This window comes from Lolium perenne, chromosome 2, assembly GCF_019359855.2.
Source record: "Lolium perenne isolate Kyuss_39 chromosome 2, Kyuss_2.0, whole genome shotgun sequence".
NCBI lineage: Eukaryota > Viridiplantae > Streptophyta > Magnoliopsida > Poales > Poaceae > Lolium > Lolium perenne.
Window position 1 is genome coordinate 288823757 of NC_067245.2, and position 27444 is coordinate 288851200.

Sequence of the window (27444 nt, forward strand, 5' to 3'; positions counted from 1 at the left end):
TCACAATGCACATGTTTTAACCAAGTGTCACAAAGGGGTACCTCTATGCCGCCTGTACAAAGGTCTAAGGAGAAAGCTCGCATTGGATTTCTCGCTATTGATTATTCTCAACTTAGACATCCATACCGGGACAACATAGACAACAGATAATGGACTCCTCTTTTATGCATAAGCATGTGGCAACAATTAATAATTTTCTCATATGAGATTGAGGATATTGTCCAAAACTGAAACTTCCACCATGGATCATGGCTTTAGTTAGCGGCCCAATGTTCTTCTCTAACAATATGCATGCTTAACCATAAGGTGGTAGATCTCTCTTACTTCAGACAAGACGAACATGCATAGCAACTCACATGAAATTCAACAAAGAGTAGTTGATGGCGTCCCCAGTAAACATGGTTATCGCACAACAAGCAACTTAATAAGAGATAAAGTGCATAATTACATATTCAATACCACAATAGTTTTTAAGCTATTTGTCCCATGAGCTATATATTGCAAAGGTGAATGATGGAATTTTAAAGGTAGCACTCAAGCAATTTACTTTGGAATGGCGGAAAATACCATGTAGTAGGTAGGTATGGTGGACACAAATGGCATAGTGGTTGGCTCAAGTATTTTGGATGCATGAGAAGTATTCCCTCTCGATACAAGGTTTAGGCTAGCAAGGCTTATTTGAAACGAACACAAGGATGAACCGGTACAGTAAAACTCACATAAAAGACATATTGAAAACATTATAAGACTCTACACCGTCTTCCTTGTTGTTCAAACTCAATACTAGAAATTATCTAGACCTTAGAGAAACCAAATATGCAAACCAAATTTTAGCATGCTCTATGTATTTCTTCATTAATGGGTGCAAAGCATATGATGCAAGAGCTTAAACATGAGCACAACAATTGCCAAGTATCACATTACCCAAGACATTAATAGCAATTACTACATGTATCATTTTCCAATTCCAACCATATAACAATTTAACGAAGAAGAAACTTCGCCATGAATACTATGAGTAGAAACTAAGGACATACTTGTCCATATGCTACAGCGGAGCGTGTCTCTCTCCCATAAAGTGAATGCTAGAATCCATTTTATTCAAACAAAACAAAAAACAAAAACAACCCGACGCTCCAAGCAAAGCACATAAGATGTGATGGAATAAAAATATAGTTTCAGGGGAGGAACCTGATAATGTTGTCGATGAAGAAGGGGATGCCTTGGGCATCCCCAAGCTTAGACGCTTGAGTCTTCTTGATATATGCAGGGGTGAACCACCGGGGCATCCCCAAGCTTAGAGCTTTCACTCTCCTTGATCATGTTGCATCATACTCCTCTCTTGATCCTTGAAAACTTCCTCCACACCAAACTTAGAACAACTCATTAGAGGGTTAGTGACAATAAAAATTAACATGTTCAGAGGTGACACAATCATTCTTAACACTTCTGGACATTGCATGAAGCTACTGGACATTAATGGATCAAAGAAATTCATCCAACATAGCAAAAGAGGCAATGCGAAATAAAAGGCAGAATCTGTCAAAAACAGAACAGTTCGTATTGACGAATTTTATTAGGCCACCAGACTTGCTCAAATGAAAATGCTCAAATTTAATGAAAGTTGCGTACATATCTGAGGATCATGCACGTAAATTGGCTTAATTGTCTGAGCTACCTACAGGGAGGTAGACCCAGATTCGTGACAGCAAAGAAATCTGGAACTGCGCAGTAATCCAAATCTAGTATGAATTTTCTATCAACGGCTTTACTTGGCACAACAAAACACTAAACTAAGATAAGGAGAGGTTGCTACAGTAGTAAACAACTTCCAAGACTCAAAATAAAAACAAAGTACTGTAGGTAAAAACATGGGTTGTCTCCCACAAGCGCTTTTCTTTAACGCCTTTCAGCTAGGCGCAGAAAGTGTGTATCAAGTATTATCAAGAGATGGTGTGTCAACCTTACCTTGGGCTTTACCCTTACCTTTCTTATTGTTTTTCTTTCCCTTTGATTTAGGAAATATATGATTTCCTCCCGGTGTAGAGGTGAATTCCAGGGTGCCTTCTCCCACATCAATGACTGCTCCCAATAATTTTAGCAGGGATCTTCCGAGTGTGATTTTTCCTGTCCCTACGCATTCAATAACAAGATAATCAATGGATATTGTTCTTCCAAGAATGGTTGTATGCACACCTGCAGCTATTCCCTTAGGAATTATAACAGAGTTATTAATGAGAGTTATTTCTTCTCCTCCTTCATCGATTCCCCAAAGTTTCAAAGATTTATAAATGCTCTCAGGCATAAGGCAAAATTCAGACATAATATCACAGTTGGCACGAAGAGTTCGATCACCGATAACAATTTTAACAGTAGGATCCCACAATGAAAGTTTAGAGTTCACTAAAACTTGTTCAAGACGATTACGAACATGGCAATAGTTATCATCCAAGCGAGATGTACTTATCTCGAGATTGTTTAATCTATTATAAATGCTAGTGAGGGCTGAATCAAAGTTATTAGCTGAATCATGTGATGCAACCAACTTCTTTATGGCATTAAAAGCTTGATCCCCATTGCAATGAAGGAAATCTCCTCCCACTAAAGTATCCAAAGCATATCTATAGCGAACCATAAGACCAAAATAAAAATTACTAAGGAGCAAACTTAGAGTCATTTGAGGTTCAGTTTTTCGATAAGAAGTAAAAATTCTAGACCAAGCATCCTTAAAACTCTCCTCATCCCCTTGTTTAAAAGTAAAGACTAATTCTTCAGGCGAAGAAGTAGCAGGTTCAGAGCTAGACATGGTAACAAAAGTAACTAATTTTTTTGTATTTTTAATGTAGAGTGCAAGATGTAAATAAAGCAAACTAGATAAAGTAAATGCAAGTAACTAATTTTTTTGTGTTTTTGATATAGCAAACAAGATAGCAAATAAAGTAAAACTAGCAACTAATTTTTTTGTATTTTGATTTAGTGCAGCAAACAAAGTAGTAAATAAAACTAAGCAAGACAAAAACAAAGTAAATAGATTGAGAAGTGGAGACTCCCCTTGCAGCGTGTCTTGATCTCCCCGGCAACAGCGCCAGAAAAAGAGCTTGATGGCGTGTAACTCACACGTTCGTTGGGAACCCCAAGAGGAAGGTATGATGCGCACAGCAGCAAGTTTTCCCTCAGAAAGAAACCAAGGTTTATCGAACCAGGAGGAGCCAAGAAGCATGTTGAAGGTTGATGGCGGCGGGATGTAGTGCGGCGCAACACCAGGGATTCCGGCGCCAACGTGGAACCTGCACAACACAACCAAAGTACTTTGCCCCAACGAAACAGTGAGGTTGTCAATCTCACCGGCTTGCTGTAACAAAGGATTAACCGTATTGTGTGGAAGATGATTGTTTGCAGAAAACAGTAGAACAAGTATTGCAGTAGATTGTATTTCAGTATAGAGAATTGGACCGGGGTCCACAGTTCACTAGAGGTGTCTCTCCCATAAGATAAACAGCATGTTGGGTGAACAAATTACAGTTGGGCAATTGACAAATAAAGAGGGCATGACCATGCACATACATATTATGATGAGTATAGTGAGATTTAATTGGGCATTACGACAAAGTACATAGACCGCCATCCAACTGCATCTATGCCTAAAAAGTCCACCTTCAGGTTATCATCCAAACCCCCTCCAGTATTAAGTTGCAAAGCAACAGACAATTGCATTAAATATGGTGCGTAATGTAATCAACAACTACATCCTTAGACATAGCATCAATGTTTTATCCCTAGTGGCAACAGCACAACACAACCTTAGAACTTTCTGTCACTGTCCCAGGTGTCAATGCAGGCATGAACCCACTATCGAGCATAAATACTCCCTCTTGGAGTTACAAGCATCTACTTGGCCAGAGCATCTACTAGTAACGGAGAGCATGCAAGATCATAAACAACACATAGACATAACTTTGATAATCAACATAACAAGTATTCTCTATTCATCGGATCCCAACAAACGCAACATATAGAATTACAGATAGATGATCTTGATCATGTTAGGCAGCTCACAAGATCCGACAATGAAGCACAATGGGGAGAAGACAACCATCTAGCTACTGCTATGGACCCATAGTCCAGGGGTAGACTACTCACACATCACTCCGGAGGCGACCATGGCGGCGTAGAGTCCTCCGGGAGATGATTCCCCTCTCCGGCAGGGTGCCGGAGGCGATCTCCTGGATCCCCCGAGATGGGATCGGCGGCGGCGGCGTCTCTGGAAGTTTTTCCGTATCGTGGCTCTCAGTACTGGGGGTTTCGCAACGGAGGCTTTAAGTAGGCGGAAGGGCAGGTCAGGAGGCGGCACGAGGGCCCCACACCACAGGGCCGTGCGACCAAGGGGGGGGCCGCGCCGCCCTAGGGTGTGGCCCCCTCGTGGCCCCTCTTCATCTCCTCTTCGGACTTCTGGAAGCTTCGTGGCAAAATAGGACCCTGGGCGTTGATTTCGTCCAATTCCGAGAATATTTCGTTACTAGGATTTCTGAAACCAAAAACAGCAGGAAACAGCAACTGGCACTTCGGCATCTTGTTAATAGGTTAGTTCCAGAAAATGCACGAATATGACATAAAGTGTGCATAAAACATGTAGATAACATCAATAATGTGGCATGGAACATAAGAAATTATCGATACGTCGGAGACGTATCAGACCTCCGGAGACTCCTTGTCCCACGTGTGTAAAGGTGACAGTGTGTGCACCGTGTGGGTCTCTTAGGCTATATTTCACATAATACTTATTCGCTGTTATGAATGGCATAGTGAAGTGCTTATTTATATCTCTTTATGATTGCAATGTGTTTTGTATCACAATTTATCTGTGTGCTACTCTAGTGATGTTATTAAAGTAGTTTATTCCTCCTGCACGGCGTAATGGTGACAGTGTGTGCATCGTGCAGTACTTGGCGTAGGCTATGATTGTGATCTCTTATAGATTATGAAGTTAACTATTGCTATGATAGTATTGATGTGATCTATTCCTCCTTTCGTAGTGTGAAGGTGACAGTGTGCATGCTATGTTAGTACTTGGTTTGGTTATGTTGATCTGTTATGCACTCTAAGGTTATTTAAATATGAACATTGAATATTGTGGAGCTTGTTAACTCCGGCATTGAGGGTTCGTGTAATCCTACACAGTTAGTGCTGTTCATCATCCAACAAGAGGGTGTAGAGTCTAGCATCTATCTATTTATTCTGTTATGTGATCAATGTTGAGAGTGTCCACTAGTGAAAGTCTGATCCCTAGGCCTTGTTCCTAAATACTGAAATCGCTGCTTGTTTACTGTTTTACTGCTTGTTTACTTCCTGCAATATTACTACCATCAACTGCACGCCAGCAAGCACCTTTCTGGCGCCATTGCTACTGCTCATACTTATTCATACCACCTGTATTTCACTATCTCTTCGCCGAACTAGTGCACCTATTAGGTGTGTTGGGGACACAAGAGACTTCTTGCTTTGTGGTTGCAGGGTTGCTTGAGAGGGATATCTTTGACCTCTTCCTCCCTGAGTTCGATAAACCTTGGGTCATCCACTTAAGGGAAACTTGCTGCTGTTCTACAAACCTCTGCTCTTGGAGGCCCAACACTGTCTACAAGAATAGAAGCACCCGTAGACATCAGTCATTTGTTCAATATCTTTTTTGAAGCCATGACCCATCATAAGTTGAAAAGCTAGGAGAGCGCCGTAGGTGCGTGAAGTGCGTTTGAATACCTCAATAACTTTCTCCGTATCGACAACAAAAGCATTTGTTAGGTGCTCCAGAGTTTTTTTTTGGTCGGCCTTAGGAAAAATCATCGAGTGCATCCTCAGCATGACTCCTTTATTCTTCTGGAGAAGTGCTTGAATGAGTTTGTGAGATTCAAGGGTCAATGACAAAGCATCGACAAGGGAGTTATCTGGGAGCTTCTCTAAGGCGTCAGCAGGGATAACGGCAGCTTCTGCAAAGAACGAAAAGGAAAAAATTGTTAGTTACAATTAAGTCAAGAGAGGAAAATTTTAAAAAGAGGCTGAGCCGATAAGAATTACTGAGCAGGGCCAAAATGGATTGGCGAAGAAGATTGTCCTTTTCATTACTTTGAGCTTCGGCAGTGGCCTTCGAAGCTTCTTCATCCTTCAGTTTCTTCTTCAGCTGCTCAAGCTCTCCCTTCAGAGAATCAGCGTTCTGACGAGCTTCGGTAGCAATTTTGATTGCATTATCGAGCTTTGAGGAAGTTGAATCAATTTCCTCCTGAAGCCGAACCTTGTCAGCTTCCAGTGAAGTGAATTGAGAGGCGAATGCATCCAAGGAAGAAATGACTGATCGAATATCCTGAAGAAACGAATAGAAGTAGTTGTTAATAGCAATGGGATTCTTTTTCAAGAAGTTTATAAAGACTCGGAAGCTATCAAAAGCAGGCGTGATATTAAGAAAGCTTACAGGATTTTCAGGAAGGGGAGGAGTTGTGATAGCGGCGGTCGAAGGAATCTCCTTCCCCTTAAAAAGGGAAGAAGCTGTCGAAACCTGAGCAGCAGGAGTTGTTGCGGGAGCCGAGGCTTCAGAAGCTATCGGAGCTGACTTACTAAAACTTGTCTTGGCTTTCTTCAGAGGAGGCTCTATGAAGCCCTCATCGCTGAAAGCGTATGAACCAGGCAAAATAAGAACTAAATACAAGAGAAAATCTTGGAGTTTGAGTAGTGAGAGACACTCACAGATCAAATAGATCATCTTCATCGGCAAAACCGCCAGACGACCTTTTTGAGGGCTGCACGTTCACCTTCTCCGCAGCTGCGTCAACAAAGGCAGCGCGATCAGCATCATCCTAATGGATCGTCTCCACCGTTATCACTTGTATCATCAGCAAGGGATTTAGGATCTATGGAAAAAGCTTCGGGATTCATCGGATCATTATCTTCATCTTCTGGATTTACATTTTCTTCAGTACGGGATTCTACAGGAATGGAAGAATTTCTTTCTTCAAGATTGTCATCCGACATATCTTGAAAATGTTCGGGAGCTATCAGGACCTCTCGAAAGAGTTAAGTAAGGATAATGAAAAATATAAATTTTGAAGCAATAAGTTAATACAAATATAAAGGGGGAATTACCTCGTTCGGGGGATGATCAACATCAAAAGGTGACTGAAGAGATAGAAGTGGAATCGAGTCTCCTTGACTAAAATGAGTCAACCGCCTAACTTCATCAAGAAGCTCTTTCTCGGATAGTTCAGCAACATTCACTCTGGTCTTGTCCTTGGGGCCTGAATACAACCACATCGGGTGGGCTCTGGACATAATTGGCTGGACTCGACGTTTCAGGAAAACGACGGCTATGTCAGTACCTATCATGGGTTGGTCATCGGATTCTTTGATTCGAAGAACTCTATCAAATAATTTGTCGACTGTTGGTTTCTCTTCGGGTGATAGAATATTCTTCCAAGATCTCCTGGGCATAGCTGTAAGGACATCGGCAAATCGTGGTAATTGCATGTCGGCTGCTGATGAATCTTTGATATAGAACCACTTCAACCTCCATCCTTGAACATATTTCCTCACTGGAAAATTGAAGTAGTTAATTTCCTTGCGGATGACGAATCTAACTCCGTCGGTGACAAAGGACCCGTTACTACAGTTGTATCTCTTCACGAAGAGTATCTTTTTCCATAGACCAAAATGAGGTTCGATGCCCAGAAACGCTTCACATAAGGTGATAAAGATAGCGAGATGAAGGATCGAATTGGGGGTTAATTGCCATAGTTGGATCTCATACATGTGAAGGAGGCGCCGGAGGAACTTATGAGCAGGAAGGGAAAGACCACGATATAGGAAAGACAAGAACATCACAGTAAAACCGGCGGGGGGATTGGGGCGTGCAGCCGCACCTGGGAGAATGACGTTCCCCTCGTTAGCTGAAATTATACCGAGGCTCCGAGCCCTCTTCTCGTCACGCTTGGTGGTTGTGGAAGCCGACCAATCCCCAGGCGCAGGTCCAGCCATGGAGCTCTCCAGCGCGGGCGGCGCAGGAGCTGGGGCGGAGGCATCCGATGCACTCTTCCTCGGTGCGCTTGACGAAGCTTAGTGGCGGCACCGCTGGCCGTGGCACTGGCGGCGGGAGTAAGATTCCTCTTGTTCACCATCGTGAAAGAGATCTGAAGAAGATCTAAAGAACGGCGGCGGTGCAGCGGTTTTGAGTAAAAAGGATGAGCGAGGAAGAAGGGCAGCGAAAAGAAAGGGTGGAGAAGATAAAATCTGCCCTCTGCGGTTATAAGCTAAAGGAAGTTTGAGATTGGGCGACCACGTGTCGTTGTCTGTAATTTACTAAAGAATCTTTTCCATCGCTGTGTCGGAAATCGAGGAGACGACTTGGTAACTGCACAAAAACTGGTCATTCCCCAAACAGAACTGCACAGAAGTAGGGCGGGCCTGCTAGTTCATGTCCTGTCAGTTAGGCCGCAGTAGTGGCTACGTCATCAGTGATGTCACAAAAAGTATCGACTCCGCGTGAAGCATTTGAAGGATATTAAAAATCATCGAGTGGATCAGTTTGAGTCTACGCAAGTATGCAAGCATCCATGCCTAGACTCGGGGGCTACTTCCATCGGGAACGCTGAACGCGCACCCGATAGAATTTGGACTCGAAGACTTTTTGCACTGGTGATTTGGACTCGAAGAAAAACTGGAATATTTGAGTGGTTTGGACTGAGTCTACACTCGGTTGCAAGCATCCGCGCCCAGACTCAGGGGCTACTCCCCTCAGGAGTGCTGAATGCACACCCGATAAAAGTTATGGACTCGAAGATTATTTGCGCATTCCAGAATCATGACCGGGGACCTGATTCTGTTTAGGGTAACATTGTTTTGCCATCGGCAGTTAACCGGTAAAACCGGGCACGTTACTCCATATCCTTTACGTATTAAATCTTGCTTGGAAGAAATGAAGAACCGATGAAAGGAAATATATCGGATGACCATAACAGTTTGCGGAAAGTTTCGATAGAGAAAACATTCGAGTAGTACAACTTGAGTCTACACATGGGTGCCAGCATCCGTGCCTAGACTCGGGGGCTACTCCCATCGGGAGCGCTGAACGCGCACCCGATAAAGAAGATGCTACTGTCACAAAAAGGCAAGATTTTTCTGGCAAGAACGAAGATTGAAGCAGAAGACACGTTTTTAGTCCCTGCCCGAAGTTTCTTCGGCCAGTCACTCGGGCGCTACTGATGTGGGTATTACCCTTCGGGTGACTAGTACTGTAATACCTCTTACGGCCCAGTCAGGGGCCCATGAAGACACTCGATAGCCAGGTGGGCTGTTACGTCGGTTCCAAGGAAGGATTCTTGAAAGACTAGGCAAGAAGACGAAGAATACAAGGAAAGTTTAGATCTAGGGCTCTTTGTAACCTAGTCGTACCCGGATAGTACTCTCGAGACCTGGCTCCCAATATAAGGGCCAGGAGAGGGGCTGCCGAGGGACACACGCAATCATAGTAATCATAGCCACCGCAAGTCTAGAGCTAGGTCATTACAGAACTTAGTCTCTCGACGAGATCACAGCCGAAACCTTCGGCACCCCATTGTAACCCGATATTTTCATAATCAAGATCAGACAGGCAGGACGTGTTTACCTCATCGAGGGCCCTGAACCTGGGTAAATCGCTCTCCCCGCTTGTTTGATAACCGATGTCTCGTGTCAGCCTACAAGATTCCATCTACCCTAAGCCCCATACGGAGGGCATTCCCGGGGAGTACCCTCGACAACGGTAGTAAGGTCCCCAAAGTAGAAAGAAAAATCAACATGTAGCGACACCAAATGAGCTCCTCTAACTTAGCTCTTGCTAAGTTAGGATGCTATAGTGACCTAACTTGGTGCGTTTTTAACCGTTGGATCGTAAATGAATGGCTCAAATCCAAGACTAGAGTGGTCCACGGTGTTTCATCTACAATACATAATCTTGGCCTCTTGTTTTAGATCCAACGACTATGTTAGCCTAACTTAGCAAGTTCTAAGTTAGAGGAGTTGGTTCCTAGCTACCTGTGGTGGATATGTCAATGTTGTGCGGAAAAAAGAAGACGATATAGCTGCCTCCTTGACTGCCTCGTTGGCGCTGTTCTCGTCGGTGGCGTTGAGGAGGACGAGAAATTATCTGATCTCTCGTGGAGTGATGGACCTCATTTAGTCTACGCATGTTACATGTTTAATTTTAAAAGATTCAGATCAATTTAAGGGTGAATTGACGATGACTTTGTTTATAGAGCTCTAGTTCTTAAGGGCATGTGCACGAAGAGTTCCCCGCTACTAGGATATCTAGCGTTGCCAGTGACTTTAGTCTAACCTCACAAGACGGACCACACTACGGATATATAATAAGGGAGAGTAGTTACGATTCCTTCAAGCCGATCTTTTGGGATGGAGATGACTCTCCACTTATAGATGGCCAGATGCACCAAACGCCTCGAACGCGACACGTGTGTGTGGAGTTAGGCATAGGACGATAACAATTGATATCAGAGCCATCATCTTAATGCATGCCCGAGGGTTTCTACTGGAATTTGGCCTTGGGATGCAGTTCATGTCTCAATACAAATTCTGAAATTTTGTTTCCACGTGGGAATAACAAGAAGTAGGAATAAAGTTTAGTCTCACATTGCTAGTTGAGAGAGAGTTGGAGTGGTATATAAGGTGGACTGTTCTAGTCCTTGTAAGTAAGTGAGAAGAGAGAGCCCTCGCGCACTCCTCCTCCTCCGTCGCCATGCCTCGTCACGCACGTCCCGACGCGCCACGCCGCACCGCGGGAATCTCGCCGAGCCGAGCTTATCTTTTTCTTGTTCAGGAAACTAATCGTGTGATTAATTACGAGTCATTAATGAATGCGTTAACTCGGCCGTTTCGTTCCGTTTTTTCTAGATCGTGGCTGTACCGACTCGGACGTGGTCTGCGCCCCACGACCTTTCCCAAACCGCACTATATAAGCACGGATGCGAACCCTAGCCTGTACGAGACACCATATGCGACCGCCTCTTTCCAGTACATTTTGTTGCCACCTTCGTCTTCCTCATCCCGACCTTCGTCGTGCACCAAGCGGCGGGACAGTAGGCCTCCGAAACCCTGCCTCTCGTAGACCATGTACGGGTGAGGGGCAATTAGGTTTTTGGAGAGCGCTTACGCGCGACTACTGGAAACACGACGTCGTCCGATGATGAATTCCCGAACGATGACTTCTTCCCGGACATCGACAACTTCTTCGGCAACCTCAACATGGGCAACAACTAGTATCCTGGTATTGCCGCCAACATCATTGTTGATGCGGCCAACGCTGGACGGTTTGCGTATCTATCCTCCTCGTTTTAGATCTTGCTAGAGTTTCTGGTACTGCTGTTTGGAGTAGATGCGATAGATTTATCTTGTCTAGATGCTATATGTTCATCTACTCTGTTGATATGCATGATTAGTTCATCTGTTGTTTCTGTAGTCATGATTAGCCAACTATTAGTTCGGGTTATTTCATATGGTAATTTGCTTATATATTCAACAATCCAAAAACTTGATTATAGGCAAATGAATTCTAGTGGCATTGCCGCTGCTACTAGGCCATCTTGACCGACAAAACCTATACGTATATGATTCCATGCATTTCCTCTCGTTAGAAACTGAACCTTGGTCCCCGGCCATGGGCAACCTGGCCAGAAAAACCAGGGCCTAGGCATGAAAAAGTTGATAGCCGGGCTGGGCCTGGGTAGCTCGAAAACTGCATTTAACACTACGGCCCGTCCCACGGCCCGATGGCCTTCATGGGTATTTGGACGGGTCAGGTTGGGCCTGATTTTTTAGCGTCGGACTTTTCTCGGCCCGGCCTAGCCCGACACATGGCCAGGTCTAGTCCTATACCATAGGCAGACCAGACCAGCTGTGACTGTGAGTTAGGTCATGTTCAATGAACTTACATATGATCAAGTACCTCAAGGAAAAAAAATCACAGTAAGGCAAGGATTGTTTCTCTCCTTTGCAAAACCTAACTTGCATTACTAGCAAGCTTAGCTGCTAGACGCCAAGCTGAAATATAAACAGGTAGCAAGAACTCCTCGGTTTGGAGTGGGACATTTACGAAGAGGAATATCGGAATAGGATATTGCCACGACGACATTGATATGTGTTATCTTTCTTTGCTTAGATCAGCAGCCCATGTGATCATACTACCATATTATAACGACGAGCAGCCGATCGATAAGTATGCGCCGTGATATGGAGGTGCAAGTCATTGTGTCGGCCAACCTGGCCTAGTACTTCTCAAGAGCATCTGAATCAAATTTATGTATCTACCAGTTGCTTGCAATTCTACATTGCCCACTTGTGCAAAGTGACCAAGTTGTAAAGATAAAAAAAACTACTTAGTCATAACGAATAAACAAGAAGCTAACAAACCAACAAAACGAGCAGATCTTAAATGAAGGATAGAAAGCCAAGGTCCTTCTTATTCTTGTTTTCTTTTAGAATAGGTCATAGTCATTCTGACGTTTCGGTATGCCTCGGAACATCCAAAACCCATACTATATACTTATTTGCTTCTTTCTTAAATATCAAAACGTCTGAAATATTAAGTATGAATATGGAAATAGTTTTCATGATGAATCTAATGATACTGATTTGTTATTGTAAATATTAGTACATTTTTGTAAACTTAATCAAACACATAGTCACATGTAAAGTTTCAAAAGCATTATAACAAGTAATGAAGACAGTATTTGCGATCGTCGACTTCTAGTCGTGGAACTCCCGTACTGATGATGTTAGAGGTGGCTGCAACTGACCAACTGTCAATAGATTCCGCCCTTTCTTTAGGCTGAAATAGATTCTGCTTAAACTTATCCTGAATTACAAAACTAACTACAGGTTGTTTGTTTCACCAATTGCCACTAATCACGGTTGTCACCACTTGTCTTCTCCATGTGACAAGATTTTTAGTCAGACATAGATAATCGATCACAAAAATAATACATCGTTGGATTCACTTTACATTTTCAATCCTTACTAAGCTCAAAGGGCCAACATATTATTCATATCTAAGTTACAGACAACCTTTCACCCATTTTTTAGAAAAAAAAACTCAAATCTGAAATATCGAGCTGAAATAACCAGAGAACTTTCTGCTCGGAAAATTTTAGAGGCAGAGCACCGCAGTAGGGGTGTGTAGCTAAGTTAAAACAAAGTATCCGACTAGTCCAACCGTCCAAAATCCAAATATACCAACACAATCATGTAGCGTCTGCACGATTCTGAGCCATGTACGTATCTGCAAGAAAAATATGATGACATGTTTAAAAAACTCTCGTCAAGTTGGAGATTTGTAAAGGATTGCAGAGAAGTTGACCTTGTGATTGATCTGTTCATGTGTGGGCCATACTTGCTCGCATATGCATGCCAGCTAGACGTACATTCGATCTGTACGGGCCTAGGATCGATAGTTGACCGTTGCAGCAACCGGCCGTCTGCCTCAAACACTTCTCTTTTTAAACGTAGGAAGCCCCAAGACACTTTTGTTGACTTTGATTCCGGCTGGAAAGAAGACTGTCGTCCGTATACATATGTTGGTTAGCATTTAGCACAAATCGAACATGATTAGAGGTGATAATGCGCAGTTTTGAATTTTGTCGTATTATTATTATGTTCGGTAAGCGCCAACGCAAAGTACAAAACGTACGGCTGCTCTGGCTTCATTGTCTAGCTAGCACATATATCCTTCCAAAAATCAATCTTTGTGTATCTTTCCTTGAATTATTGGATTCTCGGATGCATGGCTGGACTTAAAGAAATATCAAACTTGTGTTAAGAAAACTTTAGCTGATCAGCTACCCATATTCGATGAAAATCAGTCGCCGTGCTAAATCAACTCGGGAATTTATATAAGTACCAACTAATCGTCAGTTGTTTTGATTGGTTTGGAACGTCACTAGCTCTGTCATCCTAGGTAGAGTCAACCTTATCTACTCACAGTATGTGATCTCCACAAGCCATTACTTGCTCACAGTATGTGATCGCGAGCTAAAAAGTCATTACCTTGCTCACAGTATGTGATCTCCACAAGCGAAAACTAACATAATCCGTAGTGATTTGCTGAGACGAGCAGGCGATACGGTCTCGCATGCCCTGTTCTGACTTTGGAGACTTTGACGGTGCATTGCCCCGTACGATCGCTGTACCTAGGTCTCTAGAAGAGAAGAAATTTGGAGTGGAAGTGTAGGAAAGTTCAGACGTGCCGTACATGGTTAGTTCTTCTGGCGCCCATCACTAGCTTTCAAAGTCAAGCAGCCAGCATCAAGTTATACGTGTTACGTGCGTGCAAGACAAAGTCAGACAGATCCCCGAGAGACCGCACTAGTTTTACATGTGACACGAAGAAAATGTTTGTTCGAAACTGGCTGGGCACACGTACATACGCACGAACGTGGTGCAGCGAGTTTTGTTTACATGCGCGAATGGTCTGCATATCTATCTCTAACAAAGAAAGCGCACAGGCTTTATCCTACAGCTGGGCATGGGCAGTCCGGACCGGACGACCCAGCCCAGCCCAGCCCAAAAATCCTGGGCCAGGCTTGCACTTTGGGCCGGGATCGGGCCTGAATTTTGAGCCTGAATGTCAGGTTGGGTTGGGCTTGGGCTCGGACTTGCAGTTTTCGTGATTTAGGTAAGGTTCGGGCCAGGCTTTTGCTAGTTCGGGCCAGGTTTGGATTTGATTTGTAGGTCCAACGGCTAGACCGGGCTGAGTTCAGGCTTGACATTTTAGCTTCGGGCTTTTTCAGGTTTGGCCCGAAGCCCGGGTAAGCCCGAATTTTGCCTGAGTGTACTTTATCCCCACCGGCGAGAGCTATTAGTTTACTTCCTATCTTTGACTATTTAGTATTAACTCTATTTCAAGGTAGCTTTGGGTGTATCTAGATAGGTTTTACTAGTTATTTTGAAAAAGATGTGTTCTAGTGTATAGGCTCGCTTATTTCGAAAGAAAGATGTTGCGACAATTAATTTAAAACGAAGGGAGTATGAAAATAAAAGGACAGAATCATGGATTCACAAATCTTACCCTGATAAAAATTAAGAGAGAAATTACAATATCCTTTGCATGATTGCATTGAAGGAGATATGCCCTAGAGGCAATAATAAAATGGTTATTATTTATATCTTTATGTTTATGATAAATGTTTATATATCATGTTATAATTGTATTAACCGAAACATTAGTACATGTGTGATATGTAGACAAACAAAGAGTCCCTAGTATGCCTCTTAACTAGCTTGTTGATTAATGGATGATTAGTTTCATAATCATGAACATTGGATGTTATTAATAACAAGGTTATATCATTGTATGAATGATGTAATGGACACACCCATATTAAGCGTAGCATAAGATCTCGTCATTAAGTTATTTGCTATAAGCTTTTCGATACATAGTTACCTAATCCTTATGACCATGAGATCATGTAAATCACTTATACCGGAAAGGTACTTTGATTACACCAAACGCCACTGCGTAAATGGGTGGTTATAAAGGTGGGATTAAGTATCCGGAAAGTATGAGTTGAGGCATATGGATCAACAGTGGGATTTGTCCATCCCGATGACGGATAGATATACTCTGGGCCCTCTCGGTGGAATGTCGTCTAATATCTTGCAAGCATATGAATGAGTTCATAAGAGACCACATACCACGGTACGAGTAAAGAGTACTTGTCTGGAGACGAGGTTGAACAAGGTATAGAGTGATACCGAAGATCAAACCTCGGACAAGTAAAATATCGCGTGACAAAGGGAATTGGTATCGTATGTGAATGGTTCATTCGATCACTAAAGTCATCGTTGAATATGTGGGAGCCATTATGGATCTCCAGATCCCGCTATTGGTTATTGGTCGGAGTGAGTACTCAACCATGTCCGCATAGTTCACGAACCGTAGGGTGACACACTTAAAGTTGGATGTTGAAATGGTAGAACTTGAATATGGAATGGAGTTCGAATATTTGTTCGGAGTCCCGGATGAGATCCCGGACATCACGAGGAGTTCGGAATGGTGGGAGAATAAGATTCATATATAGGAAGTCATATTCCAAGTTTGGAAATGATCCGGTGCATTTATGGCAGGTTCTAGAAGGTTCTAGAAAAGTCCGGAAGAATGGCACTTTGGAAAGTGGAGTCCCGAAGAGACTCCACTAGCATGGCCGGCCAGCCCTAAAGGGAAGAGTCCCAGGTGGGTGATGTCTACGTTCCCCCTCCTTTCCTGTAGACAGTGTTGGGCCTCCAAGAGCAGAGGTTTGTAGAACAGCAGCAAGTTTTCCCTTAAGTGGATCACCCAAGGTTTATCGAACTCAGGGAGGAAGAGGTCAAAGATATCCCTCTCATGCAACCCTGCAACCACAAAGCAAGAAGTCTCTTGTGTCCCCAACACACCTAATAGGTGAACTAGTTCGGCGAAGAGATAGTGAAATACAGGTGGTATGAATAAGTATGAGCAGTAGCAACGGTGCCAGAAAATAGCTTGCTGGCGTGTAGTTGATGGTGGTAGTATTGCAGCAGTAGTAACGTGATAAAGCATTAAACAAGCAGTAGTAACTCAACAGTATTTAGGAACAAGGCCTAGGGATTATACTTTCACTAGTGGACACTCTCAACATTGATCACATAACAGAATAGATAAATGCATACTCTACACTCTTGTTGGATGATGAACGCATTGCGTAGGATTACACGAACCCTCAATGCCGGAGTTAACAAGCTCCACAATTTGTTCATATTTAAGTAACCTTATAGTGTAAGATAGATCAACATAACCAGATAGATCACATCAATACCATCATAATGATAATTAACTCCACAATCTACAAGAGATCATGATCATAGCCTACGACAAGAACCACACGGTGCACACACTAGTCACCTTTACACACGTGCAGGAGGAATAGAACTACTTTAATAACATCACTAGAGTAGCACATAGATGAATTGTGATACAAAACTCATATGAATCTCAATCATGTAAAGCAGCTCATGAGATCATTGTATTGAAGTACATGGAGAGAGATTAACCACATAGCTACCGGTACAGCCCCGAGCCTCGATGGAGAACTACTCCCTCCTCATGGGAGTAGCAGCGGTGATGAAGATGGCGGTGGAGATGGCAGCGGTGTCGATGGAGGAGCCTTCCGGGGGCACTTCCCCGTTCCGGCAGCGTGCCGGAACAGAGACTCCTGTCCCCCAGATCTTGGCCTCGCGATGGCGGCGGCTCTGGAAGGTTTCTGTGGTTTTCGTCGAACGCGTCAGGGTTTTCAATCCAGGGGCTTTATATAGGCGAAGAGGCGGCGCAGGAGGGTCGAAGGGGCGACGACACCATAGGGCGGCGCGGCCAGGGCCTGGGCCGCGCCGGCCTATGGTCTGGGGGCCCAGTGCCCCCCCTCTGGTCCTTCCCGGGTGTTCTGGATGCTTCCGGTGAAAATAGGAACTTGGGCGTTGATTTCGTCCGATTCCGAGAATATTTCGTTACTAGGATTTCTGAAACCAAAAACAGCAGAAAACAGGAACTGGCACTTCGGCATCTTGTTAATAGGTTAGTTCCAGAAAATGCACGAATATGACATAAAGTGTGCATAAAACATGTAGATAACATCAATAATGTGGCATAGAACATAAGAAATTATCGATACGTCGGAGACGTATCAGCATCCCCAAGCTTAGTTCTGCTCGTCCCGAGCAGGTAAAACGATAACACAGATAATTTCTGGAGTGACATGCCATCATAATCTTGATCATACTATTTGTAAAGCATATGTAGTGAATGCAGCGATCAAAACAATGGTAATGACATGAGTAAACAACTGAATCATAAAGCAAAGACTTTTCATGAATAGCACTTCAAGACAAGCATCAATAAGTCTTGCATAAGAGTTAACTCATAAAGCAATAATTCAAAGTAAAGGCATTGAAGCAACACAAAAGAAGATTAAGTTTCAGCGGTTGCTTTCAACTTGTAACATGTATATCTCATAGATAGTTGTCAATGCAGAGCAATATAACAAATGCAATAAGCAAGTATGTAAGAATCAATGCACAGTTCACACAAGTGTTTGCTTCTTGAGGTGGAGAGAAATAGGTGAACTGACTCAACATTGAAAAGTAGAAGAATGGTCCTCCATAGAGGAAAAGCATCGATTGCTATATTTGTGCTAGAGCTTTTATTTTGAAAACATGAAACAATTTTGTCAACGGTAGTAATAAAGCATATGTATCATGTAAATTATATCTTACAAGTTGCAAGCCTCATGCATAGTATACTAATAGTGCCCGCACCTTGTCCTAATTAGCTTGGACTACCGGATCATCACAATGCATTGTTTTTACCAAGTGTCACAAAGGGGTACCTCTATGCCGCCTGTACAAAGGTCTAAGGAGAAAGCTCGCATTGGATTTCTCGCTATTGATTATTCTTCAACTTAGACATCCATACCGGGACAACATAGACAACAGATAATGGACTCCTCTTTTATGCATAAGCATATAACAACAATTAATAATTTTCTCATTTGAAATTTGAGGATTGTTGTCCAAAACTGAAACTTCCACCATGGAACATGGCTTTAGTTAGCGGCCCAATGTTCTTCTCTAACATATGCATGCTTAACCCTATGGTGGTAGATCTCTCTTACTTCAGACAAGACGAACATGCATAGCAACTCACATGAAATTCAACAAAAAGTAGTTGATGGCGTCCCCAGTGAACATGGTTATCGCACAACAAGCAACTTAATAAGAGATAAAGTGCATAAGTACATATTCAATACCACAATAGTTTTTAAGCTATTTGTCCCATGAGCTATATATTGCAAAGGTGAATGATGGAATTTCAAAGGTAGCACTCAAGCAATTTACTTTGGAATGGCAGAGAAATACCATGTAGTAGGTAGGTATGGTGGACACAAATGGCATAGTGGTTGGCTCAAGGATTTTGGATGCATGAGAAGTATTCCCTCTCGATACAAGGTTTAGGCTAGCAAGGTTTATTTGAAACAAACACAAGGATGAACCGGTGCAGCAAAACTCACATAAAAGACATATTGAAAACATTCTAAGACTCTACACCGTCTTCCTTGTTGTTCAAACTCAATACTAGAAATTATCTAGACCTTAGAGAAACCAAATATGCAAACCAAATTTTAGCATGCTCTATGTATTTCTTCATTAATGGGTGCAAAGCATATGATGCAAGAGCTTAATCATGAGCACAACAATTGCCAAGTATCACATTACCCAAAACATTTATAGCAATTACTACATGTATTATTTTCCAATTCCAACCATATAACAATTTAACGAAGGAGAAACTTCGCCATGAATACTATGAGTAGAAACCAAGGACATACTTGTCCATATGCTACAGCGGAGCGTGTCTCTCTACCACACAAGCATGATGTAATCCAATTTATTCAAACACAAACAAAAACAAAAACAAACCGACGCTCCAAGCAAAGCACATAAGATGTGATGGAATAAAAATATAGTTTCAGGGGAGGAACCTGATAATGTTGTCGATAAAGAAGGGGATGCCTTGGGCATCCCCAAGCTTAGACGCTTGAGTCTTCTTGATATATGGAGGGGTGAACCACCGGGGCATCCCCAAGCTTAGACTTTTCACTCTTCTTGATCATAGTATATCATCCTCCTCTCTTGACCCTTGAAAACTTCCTCCACACCAAACTCAAAACAAACTCATTAGAGGGTTAGTGCATAATCAAAAACTCACATGTTCAGAGGTGACACAATCATTATTAACACTTCTGGACATTGCATAATGCTACTGGACATTAGTGGATCAAAGAAATTCATCCAACATAGCAAAAGAGGTAATGCGAAATAAAAGGCAGAATCTGTCAAAACAGAACAGTTCGTATTGACGAATTTTAAAATGGCACCAGACTTGCTCAAATGAAAATGCTCAAATTGAATGAAAGTTGCGTACATATCTGAGGATCATGCACGTAAATTGGCTTAATTTTCTGAGCTACCTACAGGGAGGTAGACCCAGATTCGTGACAGCAAAGAAATCTGGAACTGCGCAGTAATCCAAATCTAGTACTTACTTTTCTATCAAAGACTTTACTTGGCACAATAAAACACTAAACTAAGATAAGGAGAGGTTGCTACAGTAGTAAACAACTTCCAAGACACAAATATAAAACAAAGTACTGTAGCAAAATAACACATGGGTTATCTCCCAAGAAGTTCTTTCTTTATAGCCATTAAGATGGGCTCAGTAGTTTTAATAATCCATTCGCGGGAAATAGTATTTGAAGCAAAAGAGAGCTTCAAGAGGCAAATTCAAAACAAATTTAAGTCTAACATGCTTCCTATGCATAGGAATCTTGTAAATAAACAAGTTCAAGAAGCATAATGCAACAAGCATAGAAAGATAAAACAAGTATAGCTTCAAAAATTTCAGCACATAGAGAGGTGTTTTAGTAACATGAAAATTTCTACAACCATATTTTCCTCTCTCATAATAACTTTCAGTAGCAACATGAGCAAACTCAACAATATAACTATCACATAAAGCATTCTTATCATGAGTCTCATGCATAAAATTATTACTCTCCACATAGGCATAATCAATTTTATTAGTTGTAGTGGGAGCAAATTCAACAAAGTAGCTATCATTATTATTCTCATCAAGTGTAGGAGGCATAGTATAATCACAACAAAATTTACTCTCCATAGTAGGTGGCACCAAAAGACCACTATCATTATAATCATCATAAATAGGAGGCAAAGTATCATCAAAGAAAATTTTCTCCTCAATGCTTGGTGGACTAAAAAGATCATGCTCATCAAAACCAGCTTCCCCAAGCTTAGAATTTTCCATATCATTAGCAACAATGGTGTTCAAAGTATTCATGCTAACATGTTCCATGGGTTTTTTAATTTTCGCATTAAACCATTCATGTCTTGACTCAGGAAATAGTACAAAGAGCTCACAGATGTTTTCCATTATGCCTAACTAGTGTAAACAAGAAACAAAAAGATGCAATTGCAGGATCTAAAGGAAATAGCTTCGAGCACAAACACAATGGCGCCAGAAAAGTACTTTACCTGGAACCGAAGTATGAGTGCCTTTTACCTTTCCTCCCTGCAACGAGGCGCGAGAAAAGTGCTTGATGTCTACGTTCCCCCTCCTTTCCTGTAGACAGTGTTGGGCCTCCAAGAGCAGAGGTTTGTAGAACAGCAGCAAGTTTTCCCTTAAGTGGATCACCCAAGGTTTATCGAACTCAGGGAGGAAGAGGTCAAAGATATCCCTCTCATGCAACCCTGCAACCACAAAGCAAGAAGTCTCTTGTGTCCCCAACACACCTAATAGGTGCACTAGTTCGGCGAAGAGATAGTGAAATACAGGTGGTATGAATAAGTATGAGCAGTAGCAACGGTGCCGTAAAATAGCTTGCTGGCGTGTAGTTGATGGTGGTAGTATTGCAGCAGTAACGTGATAAAACGATAAACAAGCAGTAGTAACTCAACAGTATTTAGGAACAAGGCCTAGGGATTATACTTTCACTAGTGGACACTCTCAACATTGATCACATAACAGAATAGATAAATGCATACTCTACACTCTTGTTGGATGATGAACGCATTGCGTAGGATTACACGAACCCTCAATGCCGGAGTTAACAAGCTCCACAATTTGTTCATATTTAAGTAACCTTATAGTGTAAGATAGATCAACATAACCAGATAGATCACATCAATACCATCATAATGATAATTAACTCCACAATCTACAAGAGATCATGATCATAGCCTACGACAAGAACCACACGGTGCACACACTAGTCACCTTTACACACGTGCAGGAGGACTAGAACTACTTTAATAACATCACTAGAGTAGCACATAGATGAATTGTGATACAAAACTCATATGAATCTCAATCATGTAAAGCAGCTCATGAGATCATTGTATTGAAGTACATGGAGAGAGATTAACCACATAGCTACCGGTACAGCCCCGAGCCTCGATGGAGAACTACTCCCTCCTCATGGGAGTAGCAGCGGTGATGAAGATGGCGGTGGAGATGGCAGCGGTGTCGATGGAGGAGCCTTCCGGGGGCACTTCCCCGTTCCGGCAGCGTGCCGGAACAGAGACTCCTGTCCCCCAGATCTTGGCCTCGCGATGGCGGCGGCTCTGGAAGGTTTCTGTGGTTTTCGTCGAACGCGTCAGGGTTTTCAATCCAGGGGCTTTATATAGGCGAAGAGGCGGCGCAGGAGGGTCGAAGGGGCGACGACACCATAGGGCGGCGTGGCCAGGGCCTGGGCCGCGCCGGCCTATGGTCTGGGGGCCCAGTGCCCCCCCTCTGGTCCTTCCCGGGTGTTCTGGATGCTTCCGGTGAAAATAGGAACTTGGGCGTTGATTTCGTCCGATTCCGAGAATATTTCGTTACTAGGATTTCTGAAACCAAAAACAGCAGAAAACAGGAACTGGCACTTCGGCATCTTGTTAATAGGTTAGTTCCAGAAAATGCACGAATATGACATAAAGTGTGCATAAAACATGTAGATAACATCAATAATGTGGCATAGAACATAAGAAATTATCGATACGTCGGAGACGTATCAGTGGGCTCCACCTAAAGGTGGCCGGCCATCCCACCTCAAGGAAAGGTGGGAGTCCCACCTTGGGTAGGACTCCCTCCTTGAGTAGGTTTCTCACATATGGGAGGTTTTAGTGTTGGGGTCTTATTCGAAGACTTGGACTAGAACTCTTGGGGCTTCCACCTATATAATGAGGGGCATAGAGAGGGGGCTGACCACTTCAAGCCTCAGCCTTGGCCGCACCCCTTAGAGGGCCGGCGCCCAACCCCCCTCTCTCCCCAAACCCTAGCGGTCTCTCTCCTCCACCACATCCCGCACGCTTAAGCGAAGCTCCGCCGGATTTCTCCACCACCACCGACACCACGCCGTCGTGCTGTCGGATTCAAGAGGAGCTACTACTTCCGCTGCCCGCTGGAACGGGGAGGTGGACGTCGTCTTCATCAACAACCGAACGTGTGACCGAGTACGGAGGTGCTGCCCGTTCGTGGCGCCGGAAGCGATCGTGATCAAGATCTTCTACGCGCTTTTGCAAGCGGCAAGTGAACGTCTACCGCAGCAACAAGAGCCTACTCTTGTAGGCTTTGGAATCTCTTCAAGGGTGAGACTCGATAAACCCCTCGTTGCTACCGTCTTCTAGATTGCATCTTGGCTTGGATTGCGTGTTCGCGGTAGGAAAATTTTTGTTTTCTATGCAACGAATCCCTACAGTGGTATCAGAGCCGTGTCTATGCATAGATGGTTGCACGAGTAGAACACAATGATTTTGTGGGCGTTGATGCTCTTGTTATCTTTAGTTTGAGTACTTTGCATCTTTGTGGCATAGTGGGATGAAGCGGCTCGGACTAACTTTACATGACCGCGTTCATGAGACTTGTTCCTCATTCGACATGCAACTTGTATTGCATAAGAGGCTTTGCGGGTGTCTGTCTCTCCTACTATAGTGAAGATTCAATTTACTCTTCTATTGACAACATTAGTATCACCGTTGTGGTTCATGTTCGTAGGTAGATTAGATCTCTCTCGAAAACCCTAAACCACGTAAAATATGCAAACCAAATTAGAGACGTCTAACTTGTTTTTGCAGGGTTTGGTGATGTGATATGGCCATAATGTGATGATGAATATGTATGAGATGATCATTATTGTATTGTGGCAACCGGCAGGAGCCTTATGGTTGTCTTTAAATTTCATGTTGAGTAGTATTTCAAAGTAGTTGTAATAGTTGCTACATGGAGGATAATCATGAAGACGGCGCCATGAACCATGACGCTACGCCGACGATGATGGAGATCATGCCCGAAGATGATGGAGATCATGTCCGTGCTTTGGAGATGAAGATCAAAGGCGCAAAGACAAAAGGGCCATATCATATCACATATGAACTGCATGTGATGTTAATTCTTTTATGCATCTTATTTTGCTTAGATCGCGACGGTAGCATTATAAGATGATCCCTCACATTAATATCAAGATAATAAAGTGTTCTCCCCTCGTATGCACCGTTGTAACAGTTCGTCGTTTCGAAGCATCTCGTGATGATCGGATGTGATAGATTCAACGATTCACATACAACGGGTGTAAGCCATGTTGCACACGCGGAATACTTGGGTTTGCTTGACGAGCCTAGCATGTACAGACATGGCCTTGATGACCCACAAGTATAGGGGATCGCAACAGTCTTCGAGGGAAGTAAAACCCAATTTATTGATTCGACACAAGGGGAGACAAAGAACACTTGGAAGCCTTAACAACGGAGTTGTCAATTCAGTTGCACCTGGAAACAGACTTGCTCGCAAGAGTTTATCAGTAGTAACAGTTTTATAGCGATAGAGATAGTGAAATAACAGCGAGTAATGAGACAGCAGTAGTGATTATAGTAAACAGCAGGATTAAAATACTGTAGGCACGGGGACGGATGACGGGCGTTGCATGGATGAGAGAAACTCATGTAACAATCATAGCAGGGCATTCGCAGATAATAATAAAACGGTGTCCAAGTACAAAGCAATCAATAGGCATGTGTTCCATATATAGTCGTGCGTGCTCGCAATGAGAAACTTGCACAACATCTTTTGTCCTACCAGCCGGTGGCAGCCGGGCCTCAAGGGAAACTACTGGATATTAAGGTACTCCTTTTAATAGAGTACCGGAGCAAAGCATTAACACTCCGTGAACACATGTGATCCTCACATCGCTACCATTCCCTCCGGTTGTCCCGATTTCTGTCACTTCAGGACCATCGGTTCCGGACAGCGACATGTGTATACAACTTATAGATAAGACCATAAACAATGATTATCTTCATGAAACAATAACATGTTCAGATCTGAGATCATGGCACTCGGGCCCTAGTGACAAGCATTAAGCATAACAAGTTGCAACAATATCATCAAAGTACCAATAACGGACACTAGGCACTATGCCCTAACAATCTTATGCTATTACATGACCAATCTCATCCAATCCCTACCATCCCCTTCGGCCTACAGCGGGGGAATTACTCACACATGGATGGGGGAAACATTGCTGGTTGATGGAGAGGCGTTGGCGGTGATGGCGGTGATGATCTCCTCCAATTCCCCGTCCCGGCGGAGTGCCGGAACGGAGACTTCGGCTCCCGCGACGGAGTTTCGCGATGTGGCGGCGTTACGGAGGGTTTACGGCGACTTCGACTTCTCTTACGGTGTTTTTAGGTCGAGGCGAATAAGTAGTCCGAAAGAGGGCGTCGGAGGCCGGCCGAGGGGGCCACACCACAGGCCGCGCGGCCCCCCCCGGGCCGCGCCGCCCCATGGTGTGGGGCCCTCGGGCCTCCACTTCAATTGCCCTTAAGCTCCGTTAGTTTCCTGGGAAAATAGGGCCTTCGCATAAATTCCGAGGTTTTTCCCGAAAGTTGGATTTCTGCACAAAAACGAGACACCAGAGCGATTCTGAAAACAGCGTTAGTCCGTGTTAGTTGCATCCAAAATACACAAATTAGAGGCAAAACAAGAGCAAACGTGATCGGGAAAGTAGATACGTTTTGGACGTATCAACTCCCCCAAGCTTAGCTTATTGCTTGTCCTCAAGCAATTCAGTTAACAATCGAGCGATAAAAGAACTTTCACGAACACATTTGCTCATATGATGTATATATTCTCATGGTATGGCTAATACTTAAGCAGTTCATAATGAGATACATGCAAATAAGATCATCTAACAGCTATGTCAATCATGGAGAAGCACCAACAATTAATAATAAGCATCATGAATCATGTATATAAGCAGAATTGTAATGTTCATAAGAGAGCATGATAAAGTGGTATCTCGCTTGCACGTATTTGGTTGGCAAAACATAAATGCCCGGGCACCTGCGGAGTTCATAGAAAGACTAGAAGTAGTGATTGTCAAAAGATATATGCATCAAAGTTATACCACAATCAATCATATTTTGAGACAAGCATATTATACTAAGAATGACAGTTGTGCTCTCAAGATAGTGCTCAAAGAAATAATGGAGACACAACATAAAAGTAAAAGATTGACCCTTCGCAGAGGAAGCGAGGGGATTAACATGCGCTAGAGCTTTTTATTTTTATAAAGACAGGAGTAAAATTATTTTGAGAGGTGTTTGTTGTTGTCAACGAATGGTAATGGGTACACTAACTACCTCGCCCACCGGACTTTCAAGAGCGGCTCCCATGAATTATTGCATATTTATTTGGCACTCCTTCCAACCTTTCTTTCACAAACCATGGCTAACCGAATCCTCGGGTGCCTGCCAACAATCTCATACCATGAAGGAGTGCCTTTTTATTTTAGTTTTACTATGATGATGACACTCCCCCCAACCTTTGCTTACACAAGCCATGGCTAACCGAATCCTTCGGGTGCCGTCCAACAATCACAAACCATGGAGGAGTGTCTATTTAAGTTAATTAATTCGGGACTGGGAATCCCATTGCCAGCTCTTTTTGCAAAATTATTGGATAAGCGGATGTGCCACTAGTCCATATGAGAGTCCGTCAAAAGTAAATGACAAGGTTGAAAGCTAAACACCACATACTTCCTCATGAGCTATGAAACATAAACACAAATTGAGAAGCATTTTGAAGGTTTTAAAGGTAGCGCATGAGAATTTACTTGGAATGGTTTGAAATGCCATGCATAGGTATTTATGGTGGACACGCTGGAGTAACTTGGTTTTCATGTGGTTGGAAGCACGAGCAGCGTTCCCGCTCAGTACAAGTGAAGGCTAGCAATAGACTAGGGAGCGACAAATCAAGAGAGCAGTAACTGTCATAATCATGCTTGCGGCAAAATAAATTAACGGAGGCATAAAAGTGATACAAGAACTCCGAAGCAATATAAATCATCGAGGCTTAATTGACTTTTTGTTCAGTCATATGCATGCGTGAGCATGTGCCAAGTCGATATAAATGAATTATTCAGAGGAGGATACCACAATGCCATACTTACTTATGAATAAAACAATGCAAACAAACATACATGACATGCTACTCATATTAATAAATTGGAGCTAAACATGAGAGATCATAAACTACTAGACTTTCTCAAATAACATATACCTCACATGAACCAACTAAGCATGCTCACATGGATGAGTATATGTACAAAAATGAAAACAAATAGAGTTCATACCAGCCTCTCACCACAATCAGATTGTCGTAGATCGTCATTATTGCCTTTTCACTTGTGCAGCTTGGATAATATGAAATGAAAACCACGCTCCAGCCACCGAAGACCATTGAACTCATAAAGAACTTTACAAACCAGAGAAGAACAGCAAATATTTTTGGTGTTTTCAAAT